Source organism: Muntiacus reevesi, chromosome 20 (genome assembly GCF_963930625.1).
Source record: "Muntiacus reevesi chromosome 20, mMunRee1.1, whole genome shotgun sequence".
Taxonomy (NCBI): Eukaryota; Metazoa; Chordata; class Mammalia; order Artiodactyla; family Cervidae; genus Muntiacus; species Muntiacus reevesi.
Genome location: NC_089268.1, coordinates 36057111 through 36069478, shown reverse-complemented (window position 1 = coordinate 36069478; position 12368 = coordinate 36057111). Strand labels below are relative to the sequence as shown.

The 12368-nt window shown below is 40.1% G+C and overlaps 1 pseudogene; it reads left to right on the top strand.

Moving 5' to 3' along the window:
• LOC136151240 (chorionic somatomammotropin hormone 1-like) overlaps positions 1-12368 on the top strand; it is a 32715-nt pseudogene that overhangs the window by 3954 nt on the left and 16393 nt on the right.

The following is a 12368-nucleotide window of genomic DNA, read 5'->3' as shown; positions in this document are numbered from 1 at the left end:
GTTCTTTCAAAGAAATTAATGTTGTATGTTCTGTGCTTAGCTGTTCAGTCATGTCTGACTCTTTGCGACCTCATGGACTGTAGCCTGCCAGACTCCTGTGTCCAAGTAGATTCTCCAGGTAAGTATATTGGAATGGATTGCCAAGCCTTCCTCCAGAGGCTCTTCCCAATCCAGGGATCAAACCCAGGTCTTCACACTGCAGGTGGGTTCCTTATGGTCTGAGACACCAGGGAAGCCCAAGAAACTCATTAATGGCAAGGATATGTAGAAAATAAAGGGATAAAAAATATGTTAATATCAGATAAAGTAAAGTTTAGAGCAAAGAAAATTTCTGAAGACAAAGGAATACAAGGGCATTATATAAGGATAAAAGAATCAATCCAGCAGGAATACATAATCCTAAATATGTATACATCAATAAACACAGTCTCAAAATATTTGAAGCAGAAATAGATCATCTGAATAGTCCTATTACATTTAAAGACATTGAAAATGTAACATAAAACTTTTGAAAAAGAAATCATCAATCCATGATAGTTTGACCAGAGAATTCTAACAAATATTTTAAAAATTAAGATCAATTTGACATAATCCCTTCAATAAAATAAAAGAGTAGGAAACCATTCCCAACTAATTTGATGGGGCCAGTATTTCCCTATAATAAAATCATACAAAGGCAGTACAATAAAGGGAAATTTCAAACTAACATCTCTTGTAAACTTGGAATTAAGTTTTCACTCTCACACATACAAATGAGCCAAATGAATCTAACAATGTATAAAAACATCTCTTGATAGTTTCTGGTCCCTTTGTAAGTCTGGTCATATTACCTATCTCTTCAACGTGTTTATGTGAATCAAGGGTACAGTTAGTTAGGGTCCTGGTAATAATATCATACCAGAAATACAGTGACAAATGCTCAAACTAGGTAAAATCAGAAACTAACTTCTCCCACTAGAGTTAATCATATCCAGTCTTTCTAAATGTCTAGCAAAAATAACTACAACTAGATTAAGATTAAGAAAACATTTCTACCATGAAGAAATGGTGGGTGTGTTTGATATTCTTTATAAGCCCCTCAGGAACCCTGTCGATCATTTTCTATTATGTTATGAACCTCTAGAGGCTGAGAAGACCAGACTTTATCCCTCTAGCTCTACTGGCCTCTGACTTCTACTTGAGTTCGGCCAGTAGTAGACAAAAGAGACTGATGAGTCAGTGGAGAAAGAGATTAGTGGATTGAGTCTTTCCAGACTCCTTTCCTGCTGGAGGTGACCAAGTTTCTCCACTGAAGCCCAGAGCTTTGGTCAGAGGCCCTCAAATTTATCTGCAGGTATGTACAAGTCTCTAAAGACTGCAATATCCATTCTCTTCCTTTGCCCTGAGGGCCTAAAAGCATTCATGTATCCTGTTCTTGCCTGTCTCAAAGAGTTTTACCATTCCTTTTAAGCTGTCATTAACCTTGATACAACTTCCAAATCCTTAAAGTTTATTATCTGTTAGTCACTCAGGCATGTGTGACTTGTTGTGACCCCCACGAACTGTAGACTGCCAGGCTACTCTGTCCAAAGGATTCTTCAGACAAAGATTACTGGAGCAGATAGCCATTCCCTTCTGCAGAGATCATTTCTGACTCAGGGGTGCAACCCAGGTCTCCCACTTTGTAGGCAGACTTTACTGTCTGAGCCACCAGGGAAGCCAGTTCTCTTTATTTTCCTTACCTGTGTAAATAATCTTGCTTTCTGACAATGACAGGCGTGGCTTTGGAGCTGCTAGCTAAAGATGGACCCTCAAAGATCTACCGCTTAACTGCTTACAACAGGAGGGGGGCATCATTCTTCCTGACTCCAAAATCATAAATACAAGAGCATGTTACAGGTCATGTAAAAATAAGTGCTGAGATATCAATGATTTAAGAATGAATTTGGTAAAAGTGCACAAACTTTAAGCTGTAAGATGATGATAAGGTCTGAGGATCTAATGTGTAACATGGTGAATATGGTTTGTAATGTGTTATTGACATTTGTGGGGTTTCCGAGGTGGTGGTAGTGGTAAAGGGCCATCCTGCTAGTGCAGGATGCATAAGAGATGTGGATTGAATCCGTGGGTCAGGAAGATCCCCTAGAGGAGGGCATGGCAATCCACTCTAGTATTCTTTCCTGGAGACTCCCCATGGACAGAGGACCGTGGCAGGCTATATAGTCTGTGGGGTCACAAAAAGTTGGACATGACTGAAGTGACTTAGCACCCATGTAAGAGAGTTAAACTAAAAGTCCTTACCAAAAATATCTTGAAAGGTAAATATGTGAGTGATATTAATAATATGTTAATTAAATCATTGAGGGAACCCATTAATCATGTATACCTATTTAAATTGTCATGCATACTTTAAATATCTTGCCATTTTATCTGTAAATTATATTTTTCAAAAATGGAAAAAAAGGAAAAAACATTCAATGCTTTTTAAATATAATTTTGTAGATATTTCAGTCATTTCCTTGGCATGTAAAAGAATTTTTTTATTCCAGATAATAACCAGTGGGATTTATTGGATATTCAGAAAAGGAAGAAACCTTGGAAGTTATCTAGACAATCTTCCCATATTAAACATATATTAGTGAATTCAAGATTGATTAAGTCACTTATCAAACTTATAAAACTCGATGCAAAAGTAGCAATAGAAACCACATTTCCTAAGTTTAAGTGAATCTTTACCGAATTACCTGGAAAATGGAAATTTGTCCTATGCTCTGCAAAACTTGATTCTTATCTCTTTCACAGAAGTGATCATATTCCACCTTGTATTCACTGTCCAGTTAGCATAAGTTTTACCAAGTAAATTAAATTCCTTGAAGGTTTAATCCTGGCCTGTCTGTTCTTCTCACTCTCTACTCTCCCATATGGCTAAAGCTCTTTATAAAGCCATTTCTACTCCCTGGAAGACCCTCGCTCTTTTACCTGATTACTTCCCTGACATCTTTCAGATCTCAGTAAAAAACCACTTCACAAAGCAGCCTTTCATGATTCTGACACAGCTCAGTTCTCCTTGTTATGTGGACAAATGGCATTCTGTGCTTTTCCCTCTCGACACATGTCCCAATTGTGGTGCAATATTTAACTTTGAAATTTACCTCATTTCTGTTTTTCTATTAAAATTTAAGTCCTAATTTGCAAAGTCCACATATGTGCTCTTCACTACTGTCCATTCTTTGCATCCAACAGGCCTTCGTTAGGTGTTTGTTCAATGAAACACTCATTCGTGCAGAGTTAAATTCCAATGAATTTTTGATGCTGTTCTCACAGCATGCAGTGAACTAAAACCAATGAGGTCTTTCTCCCCCACCCAAACCCTTATACTCTGATTATTTGGACATAGTTATAGAACTAGAACTGTGGGGGCTTCCCTTGTGGCTCAGCTGGTAAAAAATCCACCTGCAATGTGGAAGGCCTGGGTTTGACCCCTGGGTTGGGAGGATTCCCTGGAGAAGGGAAAGGCTACCCACACCAGTATTCTGGCCCGGAGAATTCCATGAACTGTATAGTCCATGGGGTCACAAATAGTTGGATCCGACTGAGCGACTTTCACTTTTACTGTGGATGCATTTGTTTTTAATCGTCACTTTATTAGGTAGAAACCACTTGATTTGCAGCCTGTTCTTCCACATACACTAGCCCTCGCAATTTCATGTCCTAAGATAATGTGATAATCAAGTCACTGACAAAAGGGCTGAATAGAACAGAACTAGAGACAGTGCTCTGAACTTGCCACTTGAATCTGCTTTTTACCATAGAATTATTATACTTTGCCACAGGAGTTCAGTTTCTTAGCTGTAGTCTCTGATCATGACAGATCAAAATACTTTAAGGAGAGTCTACAAATTAAATATTCTTACATTGTACGCAAACACCTGATCTCTCTTCGAAGGTAGAAAAGAAATTCACCTCCTTGATGAATTGTTACCTACTTTTCCTAGGTGAAAGTACCATCTTCCTCCTTATGGCTTCCTAATTTCATTCTCACCATTTTTATCTCACTGACCACATTCTGGCTTATGTTACAGTTAATGATCTGAACACCACCTATTCCCACTCCTTTCATTCAGTTCCCTTGGGGCAACAAAGGCTATGCCAACAGCCCTGAAGTTACTATTTACTGAGTATCAACCATGCCAGAAACTGGTATTTTTCACAGACCAGCTTATTTGTTCTTTCTGGGGTAAATATTATAATTAAAAGCAAATACCCAGCCTCTGGTATTTTGGATAAAATGACAACTGGAAAAAATCTTAACCACTATTCCAGATAAAAGTTCACTTTTTAAAAAATATTTCCTTTCAAAGAGAGCTTGCACTTGCATTCTTGATAGCTTTCAGGTGAATAGAAATGGGACTGATATGTTAACTGGAAAAAAAAAATCAGAACACGGTTGCAGGAAACAAATACAGACAAATAACACATCTTCTGTATACTTCAAGATCCATTTTATTGGGAGCTGGTGGCTCAGACAGTAAAGAGTCCTCCTGTAATGTAGGAGGCCTGGGTTTGATCCCTGGGTCAGAAAGATCCCTGGAAGAGAGCATGACAACCTACTCCAGTATTCTTGTCTAGAGAATCCCCATGGATAGATGAGCCTGGTGGACTACAGTCCAGAGGTCGTAAAGAGCTGAGCATGACTGAGCAAACTTCTTCAAGGTGATATACTGATATTTAGTAACAGTTTCTCTCACTAGCATGCTTAACTTTAACTCCTACTTTTCATAATAAGACCAAAGATAAAAACAGTATTCCATAACAGTCAAGTAATTATTTCTATCAAGGATTTTTTCTTAAAGCTAAGCCAGAGAAATACACTGTGAGATAGAGCAGATAATGAGGACTATAAGAAATCCAACCAAGGAAGCTGCACAACAAATAATTTTCTTTTTGGGAAGAGGAAAAGTACCTCAGTTTTGGATCATGTTTTATGCAGAGAATTGAATAATCTTTGGAAATGTAAAGGATGTTCTACTCTAATTTCCTTGCTTAGTTGAGAAAACCAAGGCCTAGAGAAGTGAAGATAAGTTTTCTAAGTGAAAGAGCAGTTATGTTAGGACTCTGATTAGAGCCCAGTGACAGGCCTTAGGGTCCAGTTGCTTTATCTTAAGACTGAAAGACTGGAGATCCGAGGACTAGTTAGTGGTGCAGTCCTAAGGCCGAATTGCTTTTATTTTGGGAAATCTCAAACGTTGCTCCTAAGGCCCTCAACTGATTGCATAAAATCCACCCATATATAGAAGGTAATTTATTTGATTCACAATCTATTGGTTTAAATATTAATTACCTCTAAGAAAATATCTTCTTAAGTGAGCATGTCAAAGAAATGCAATTTGAAAGAAATGCACTGTTCTATGGAGTATGTTACCATGTGTATTTGGAACTGAGCAACTATGCTACCTGTTCCACTTTCCTTGGAAGGGAAAAGAAGATTGACAATTTTTTCCACCATTTAATTATGTCCAGCGTTTTAGTGCATGCATGCTGCTATTATAAAATGCCAGAGGCAGGGTGGTTTATAAACTATGTTATTTATCACAGTTCTGGAGGCTAGAAGTTGAAGATCAGGGTGCCAGCATGGCTGAGTGAGTGAGGGCCTCTTCCAGGACATATCCTTAAATAAAAGGGATGAGCAAGTATTTCAGGCCTCTTTCACAAGAGCCTTAATCCCATTCATGTGGGCTCTGCCCTCATGTGTGTTCTGCACTCATGACTTTATCATTTTCCAGGGGTCCCACTTCCTAAAATCATCACTTTGGGGATTAGGTTTTCCACATATGAATTTTGGGAGAACACAGCATTTAGACCACGGCACCCAACGAGGAGACTGACTGGTCTGAGGTGACCCAGTGCCTCATGCCACTGAATGCTCTGTGCTGCTGATAGGGAGCCGAGGACTAAGGGAGCTGAGTAAGGACCAGCAGCCCCAGATGGAGGGTCTGAGTGGCAAACTCCTTGATGGACTTCGCAACAGTATATGAGTATCTCCAGGGTCTTCTTTGGTTATCATTTATTGAGTAGTTCACCACTCCAGTGTTCCTATTTGAAATATGAGTTAATTACTGAGTTCTTAGACAAAGTACCAATTGACCAACATGAAAATATCACAGCTATGCATATAAAGAAAAGGGCCTTTGACAGACACAAGTTTTGCAGTGGAAAGTCCCTAAGACTTCATTCACTTCAGAGAGCAATTAGAAGTTTTGGGATCTCCAAGACCATTCTTGGGTTCCATGACCAGCTAGGAATTCAAGAACTCACTGAAAGCTATTATGCCTATGGCCATGGTTTACTGAAGATCTTTGATTTATTTATGTCAGTTTTTGTTGAACAGTGAATAAGTTATCCATATACATGTACCCACTCTTTTAAAGATTCTTCTCCCATGGAGGTCATTACAGAGCATTGAGCAGAGTATCCTTTTCTATACAATAGGTCCTTATTAGTTATCTATCTTATATATAGTAGTGTGCATATGTCAATCCCAATATCACAATTTACTCTTCCCCCTTTCCCCCGGAACCGTAAGATTATTTTCTACATCATGGCTCTCTTTCTATTTGTAGATAACTTCATTTATACCATCCTTTAATATTCCATATATAAGTAATACCATATGTATTTGTCTTTCTCTGTCTGATTTACCTCACTTGGTATGAGAATATCCAGGTCCATCCATATTGCTTCTCATCTCATTATTTTTTTCCTTCTTAGAGCTGAGTAATATTCCATTGTATATGTGCACTACATCTTGTTTATCCATCTCTTGATGTACATTGAGGTTGCTTCCATGCTATGGCTGTTGTAAACAGCACTGCAATCAACACTGTTGTGCTTAGTTGCTCAATCATGTCCACTCTTTGCTACCCAATGGATTATAGCCTACCAGGCTCCTCTGTTCACGGGGATTCACCAAGCAAAATATTGGAGTGGGTTACCATCCCCTCTTCAAGGGGATCTTCCCAACCCAGGGATCAAATCTAGGTCTCCTGCATTGCAGGCAGATTCTTTACTGTCTGAGCCACCAGGGAAGCCCTGGTGAAGCAATGAACACTGAGGTGCATGGATCTTTTCAAAGGATGATCTTCTCCTGGTTTATACTCAGTGGATTGCAGCTTTTCAAAATATACAGATTAAAAACTGCCCAGAGTAAAGGCATATAGGGCAGAGTCAAACAAAGTGTAAAACATGGAGCTTTTGGCTGCCTCTTCCCAGGGCGTCACGGACAGGTTTATTTTCCCAGCACTAATGTGCCGGCAGTGAGCACTTGCAGACACTGGAGCTCACTCCAGTCTGCAAGTCTGGAGTTTTAGCTGGGGCTCCATCGCCTAGGCATAATTGACGGTCCATACAGCTGATCTCAGCCTCAAACCTCTCTAGAGGTGCAGCTGATGCTGCATGACCAAAACCCCCATCCTAAATCACATCATTCTTGTGGCTCAAAGTTTTTACTCTAGATCACATTTTTTACATACCTATCAGTTCAGTTCAGTCACTCAGTCATGTCTGACTCTTTGCGACCCCATGAACCGCAGCATGCCAGGCCTCCCTGTCCATCACCAACTCCCGGAATCTACCCAAACTCATGTCCATTGAGTCGGTGATGTTATCCAAGCATCTCATCCTCTGTCGTCCCCTTCTCCTCCCGCCCTCAATTTCCCCCAGCATCAGGGTCTTTTCAAATGAGTCAGCTCTTTGAATTAGATGACCAAAGTATCGGAGTTTCAGCTTCAACATCAGTCCTTCCAATGAATATTCAGGACTGATCTCCTTTAGAATGGACTGGTTGGATCTCCTTGCAGTCCAAGGGATTCTCAAGAGCCTTCTCAACACGAGTTCAAAAGAATCAATTCTTTGGAGCTCAGCTTTCTTTATAGTCCAATTCTCACATCCATACATGACTACTGTAAAAACCATAGCCTTGACTAGATGGACCTTTGTTGACCAAGTAATGTTTCTGCTTTTTAATATGCTATCTAGGTTGGTCATAACTTTCCTTCCAAGGAGTAAGCATCTTTTAATTTCATGACTGCAATCATCATCTGCAGTAGTGATTTTGCAGCCCCCCAAAATAAAGTCAGCCAGTGAAGGAGCGTCGGAGCAGTGGCGCCTGCGCAGCCCAGAGCAGCGAGAGGAGCTACCCCACATCCAAGGTCATCCAATGTACCGAGCAGTGGCTGCACTTTACTGGAGCAGCCATGAAGAGATACCCCATGTCCAAAGTGAGAAAAACCCAAGAAAGATCACAGGTGCTGAGAGAGGGCATCAGAGGGCAGACATACTGAAACCACAATCACAGACAACTAGCCAATCTAATCACACGGACCAGAGCTTGTCTCACTCAATGAAACTAAGCCACACCCTGTGGGCCCCCCCAAGATGGACAGGTCATGGTGGAGAGGTCTGACAGAATGTGGACACTGGAGAAGGGAATGGCAATCCACTTCAGTGTTCTTGCCTTGAGAACCCCATGAAAAATACACACCTATTAGGCTGGCCCAAGACCCTCACATAATCAAAGGAACTTTTCTCAGTGTCAACCTTTGACACCTTTAGTCACCCTTTCTCAGAGAAAACCACCTAAGGGTTTAGAGAGGAGCTCCCAGGAAACAAGGGCATAGTGCAGACTTCACTTTGGTTAAGCCTGAGCCCTTCACTACACAGCTGGGTGGCTGGTTTTGCCTGAGGAGGCTCCTTCATTGTAACCCCACAATAAGAAAATGTGAAGTGACAAACATTGGTCAAGCATTTACTTCTTCTGGTCTTTCTCTGAAATGTTTTTCTTGCATTATTTTCATTAATTCTTATGCAACTCCATGAGGTGGACACTAGTTTGAAAGGCATTATGGAGAGAAGCAAATTAAGGCTTGCCCAAAGATTCAGAGCTAGTGAGTGGTAAAGAGGGAGTATATACAAGGGCTAAAGGACTCCAAGGTTCATATTTAAAACCACTATGTTGCAAAGATACAACCATTTTTTCTAGTATTTTTATTTATTTGGTTGCATGTGTCTTAATTGTAGTACATCTGGACCTTCCACCTCTGTTGTGGTATGTGGGATCTAGATCCATGAGCAGGGATTGAACCCCAGGCCTCCTGGATTGGGAGCACAGAGTCTTAACCACTGGACAACTGGGAAAGTGCCAACAACATTTCCATTTGGAGTAAATGTTCACAAGCAAGTGCAGAGCCAAAGAAGTTTGTTGAATCAATGTTGTCTAGTCCTGCCATTCTGTTCCACAATATATATGAATTAAGAAAGTTACAACATGAAACTCTTCTTGCTATCCATTTAACAGAAATAAATATAAGACAGAAAGACATGAACTTACCATAAGCTCATGATGCCATGATCAAGGAAGGCTTAGGAAACAGGAACATTTCAAGAAGTCTTTTTGTCTGGTATCCCAGAAATCTGTACACCGTTGTGTATCACACAATAAGAAGTTTTTAGATAGTGAATGGCATGCCTTTCTTCATAAAACAGGGCCAGGGCAATTCTGAAATGGGAGGTGCGAAAGAAGACTAGTATTTAAACCTTCAAATACAAATGTTTTCTCAGAGAGAAAAATTTAGAAAAGAAAACATATGAATGTTGAGAGTTTGAAATTGTTTCCCTAAAAACTCTCCCCATGAGTATACGGCATGGAAAATTTCATGTACCATAGAACATCCTGGTTTGGTAACACAGTCTGACTGATCCAATATTTTAATGATTTACTTAATTTTGGGTGAAGCTTTCATTAACTCCCATGTGACCAATGGTGTTGATAATTGATAAATCAATTGGAATGGGGTTCCTGAAAATGGAGTGGACAGATGAGAAATGTAATCTGAAGTCTAAGTGAAGGGAGTTTGATACACAGAGGGAGAAAGGAATTTTAACTTTTCTGAGGAATGGTGGTTCGTGAGATGTGGTCCTCAAGATTCTATGTGAAGGAGCCCCACTCCCCTGCATCAACTGAGGACAGGGAAAAGGATGGAGCCTAAGCTGTAGTGGCAAGACAGAAGTGTTTCAGCCCATAGCCCTTCATTATAGACAGAGTGATCTCTCTGTAGGTAACGGTATTCAAAATAGAATACCAGCAACAGCAATGCAAATGATCAAGCGATGGAGGAGCAACACAGACCTGTTGTAAGCAACCAAAGGTGTTCTTAGTGTGAAAATATTGATGGCCTCCTGACCCCTTACTTCTTAGTTCTATTGTGTCTGAGAGAAGTTCCTCTGAGAAGAAGGATAGGAATTCACACTCCTTCCAGGAAGTCAGTTGGGAAGCCTAAGTCATGGAATTACCATTTGGATTACCAATCATGCTGTGTCTCTCATCCCTCAGGTAGGTGGCCTTGGAAACAACAGTTACAATTGTGATTTTAAAGAAATATGAAATAGAGATGTTCTTCTCTTGTACTGCCTGTAAATTTTAGAAACAGGTAATTGTGAAATTGTTTTTCAAAGAAGGTACAGCTGCCTGCTTTATAATTACCTTGATTATTCTAGAATAAGCCGTGAGGTTAAAATGTCTTTTGCTGAGAAAAGTGACTTTTTCCCTACCACACGCAATGTTCATCTTCTTCACTAAATTTCTTGCAGCAATGTAAGTTCTCATTTTTGATTTCTTAATACCCATTGTGCCCAGGAAGTAGAAGTTTTATGAAAAAATGAGTACCCTGTCTTAATATAAAGTGTCCCCATATCGCTACTGTTCTTAGAGACCCGACTGACCATTCTCTCCTAAAACCCAGAACTTTATCCAGTGCACATTTTTTACATTTATTTGTAGTTATCTTATTTTTCTCCAGTTTCAGCTTTAATCACCTAATTTTTGTTTTCATTTTATTCCATTATTGTGTCATTAGCCACAGGATTTCTTAGCAAACATAGTAGATTCAGGGTAAACTTGAGTCATGTTCTATGATAAAGAATACTACTTTGAGATATAAATCAGAATCATTAAAAAAAAAACAGTAATTGGTTAAAAAAAGTTGGAATATGGTTATCCTTAGGCTATACAATACTTTAACCACAACATTATTCTTGATGAAAAATTTGAGTTAGATATTTGATAAGCCTCACAAGTTTTATTTTCTTGGGTTCCATAATCACTGCAGATGATGACTGCAGCCATGAAATTAAAAGATGCTTGCTCCTTGGAAGAATAGCTATGAAAAATCTAGACAGCATATTAAAAAGCAGAGACATCACTTTGCCAGAAAAATGATTGTATATTCAAAGCTTTAGTTTTTCCAGTAGTCATGTACAGATATGAGTGTTGTATCATAAAGAAGTCTGAGCACAGAACTAATGTCATCAAACAGTGGTGTTGGAGAGGATTCTTGAGAGTCCCTTGGATTACAAGGAGATAAAACCAGCCAATCCTAAAGGAAATCAACCCTGAATATTCAAAGGACTAATGCTGAAGGTCCAGTACTTTGGCCACCTGATGTGAAGAGCCAACTCATTGTAAAAGACCCCAATGCTGGGAAAGACTGAGGGCAGGAGGAGAAGGGGTGACAGAGAATGAGATGGTTGGTTGGTATCACCAACTCGATGGACACGAATTTGAGCAAACGCCAGGAGATAATGAAGGACAGGGAAGCCTGATGTGCTGCAGTCCATGGGGTCTCAAATGTCAGGTATGACTTAGTGACTGGATAACAAGAAGAGCAAGGTCTCACGTGTGGATATGAAGTTTAATATTTATGAAATATAAGCAGTCACGTTACACATATAGAATAACTTTAGTAATGTGAGTTGTAATAAAGGCTAACTACAGCTCAATTAAAAGGCCCATTGTAATCACAATTATTTGATTTGTGTGATACTGCTGGTTTCTAAGGAGAAGGCAATGGCACTCCACTCCAGTACTCTTGCCTGGAAAATCCCATGGACGGAGGAGCCTGGTGGGCTGCAGTCCATGGGGTCGCTAAGAGTCGGACACGACTGAGCGACTTCACTTTCACTTTTCACTTTCATGCATTGAGAAGGAAATGGCAACCCACTCCAGTGTTCTTGCCTGGAGAATCCCAGGGACGGGGAGCCTGGTGGGCTGCCGTCTATGGGGTCGCACAGAGTCGGACACGACTGAAGCGACTTAGCAGCAGCAGCAGCCGGTCTCTAGTTGTTGTTGTTTAGTTGCTAAGCGTGTCTGAATTTTTTAGGACCTCATGAGCTGTAGCCTGTCAGGCTCCTCTGTCCATGGTATTTTCCAGAAAATAATACTGGATTAGGTTGCCATTTCCTTCTCCAGGGGATCTTAACTATAGAAAGTGAAAGTGAAAGTCCCTCACTTGTGTCTGACTCTTTGCGACCCCATGGACTATACAGTCCATGGAATT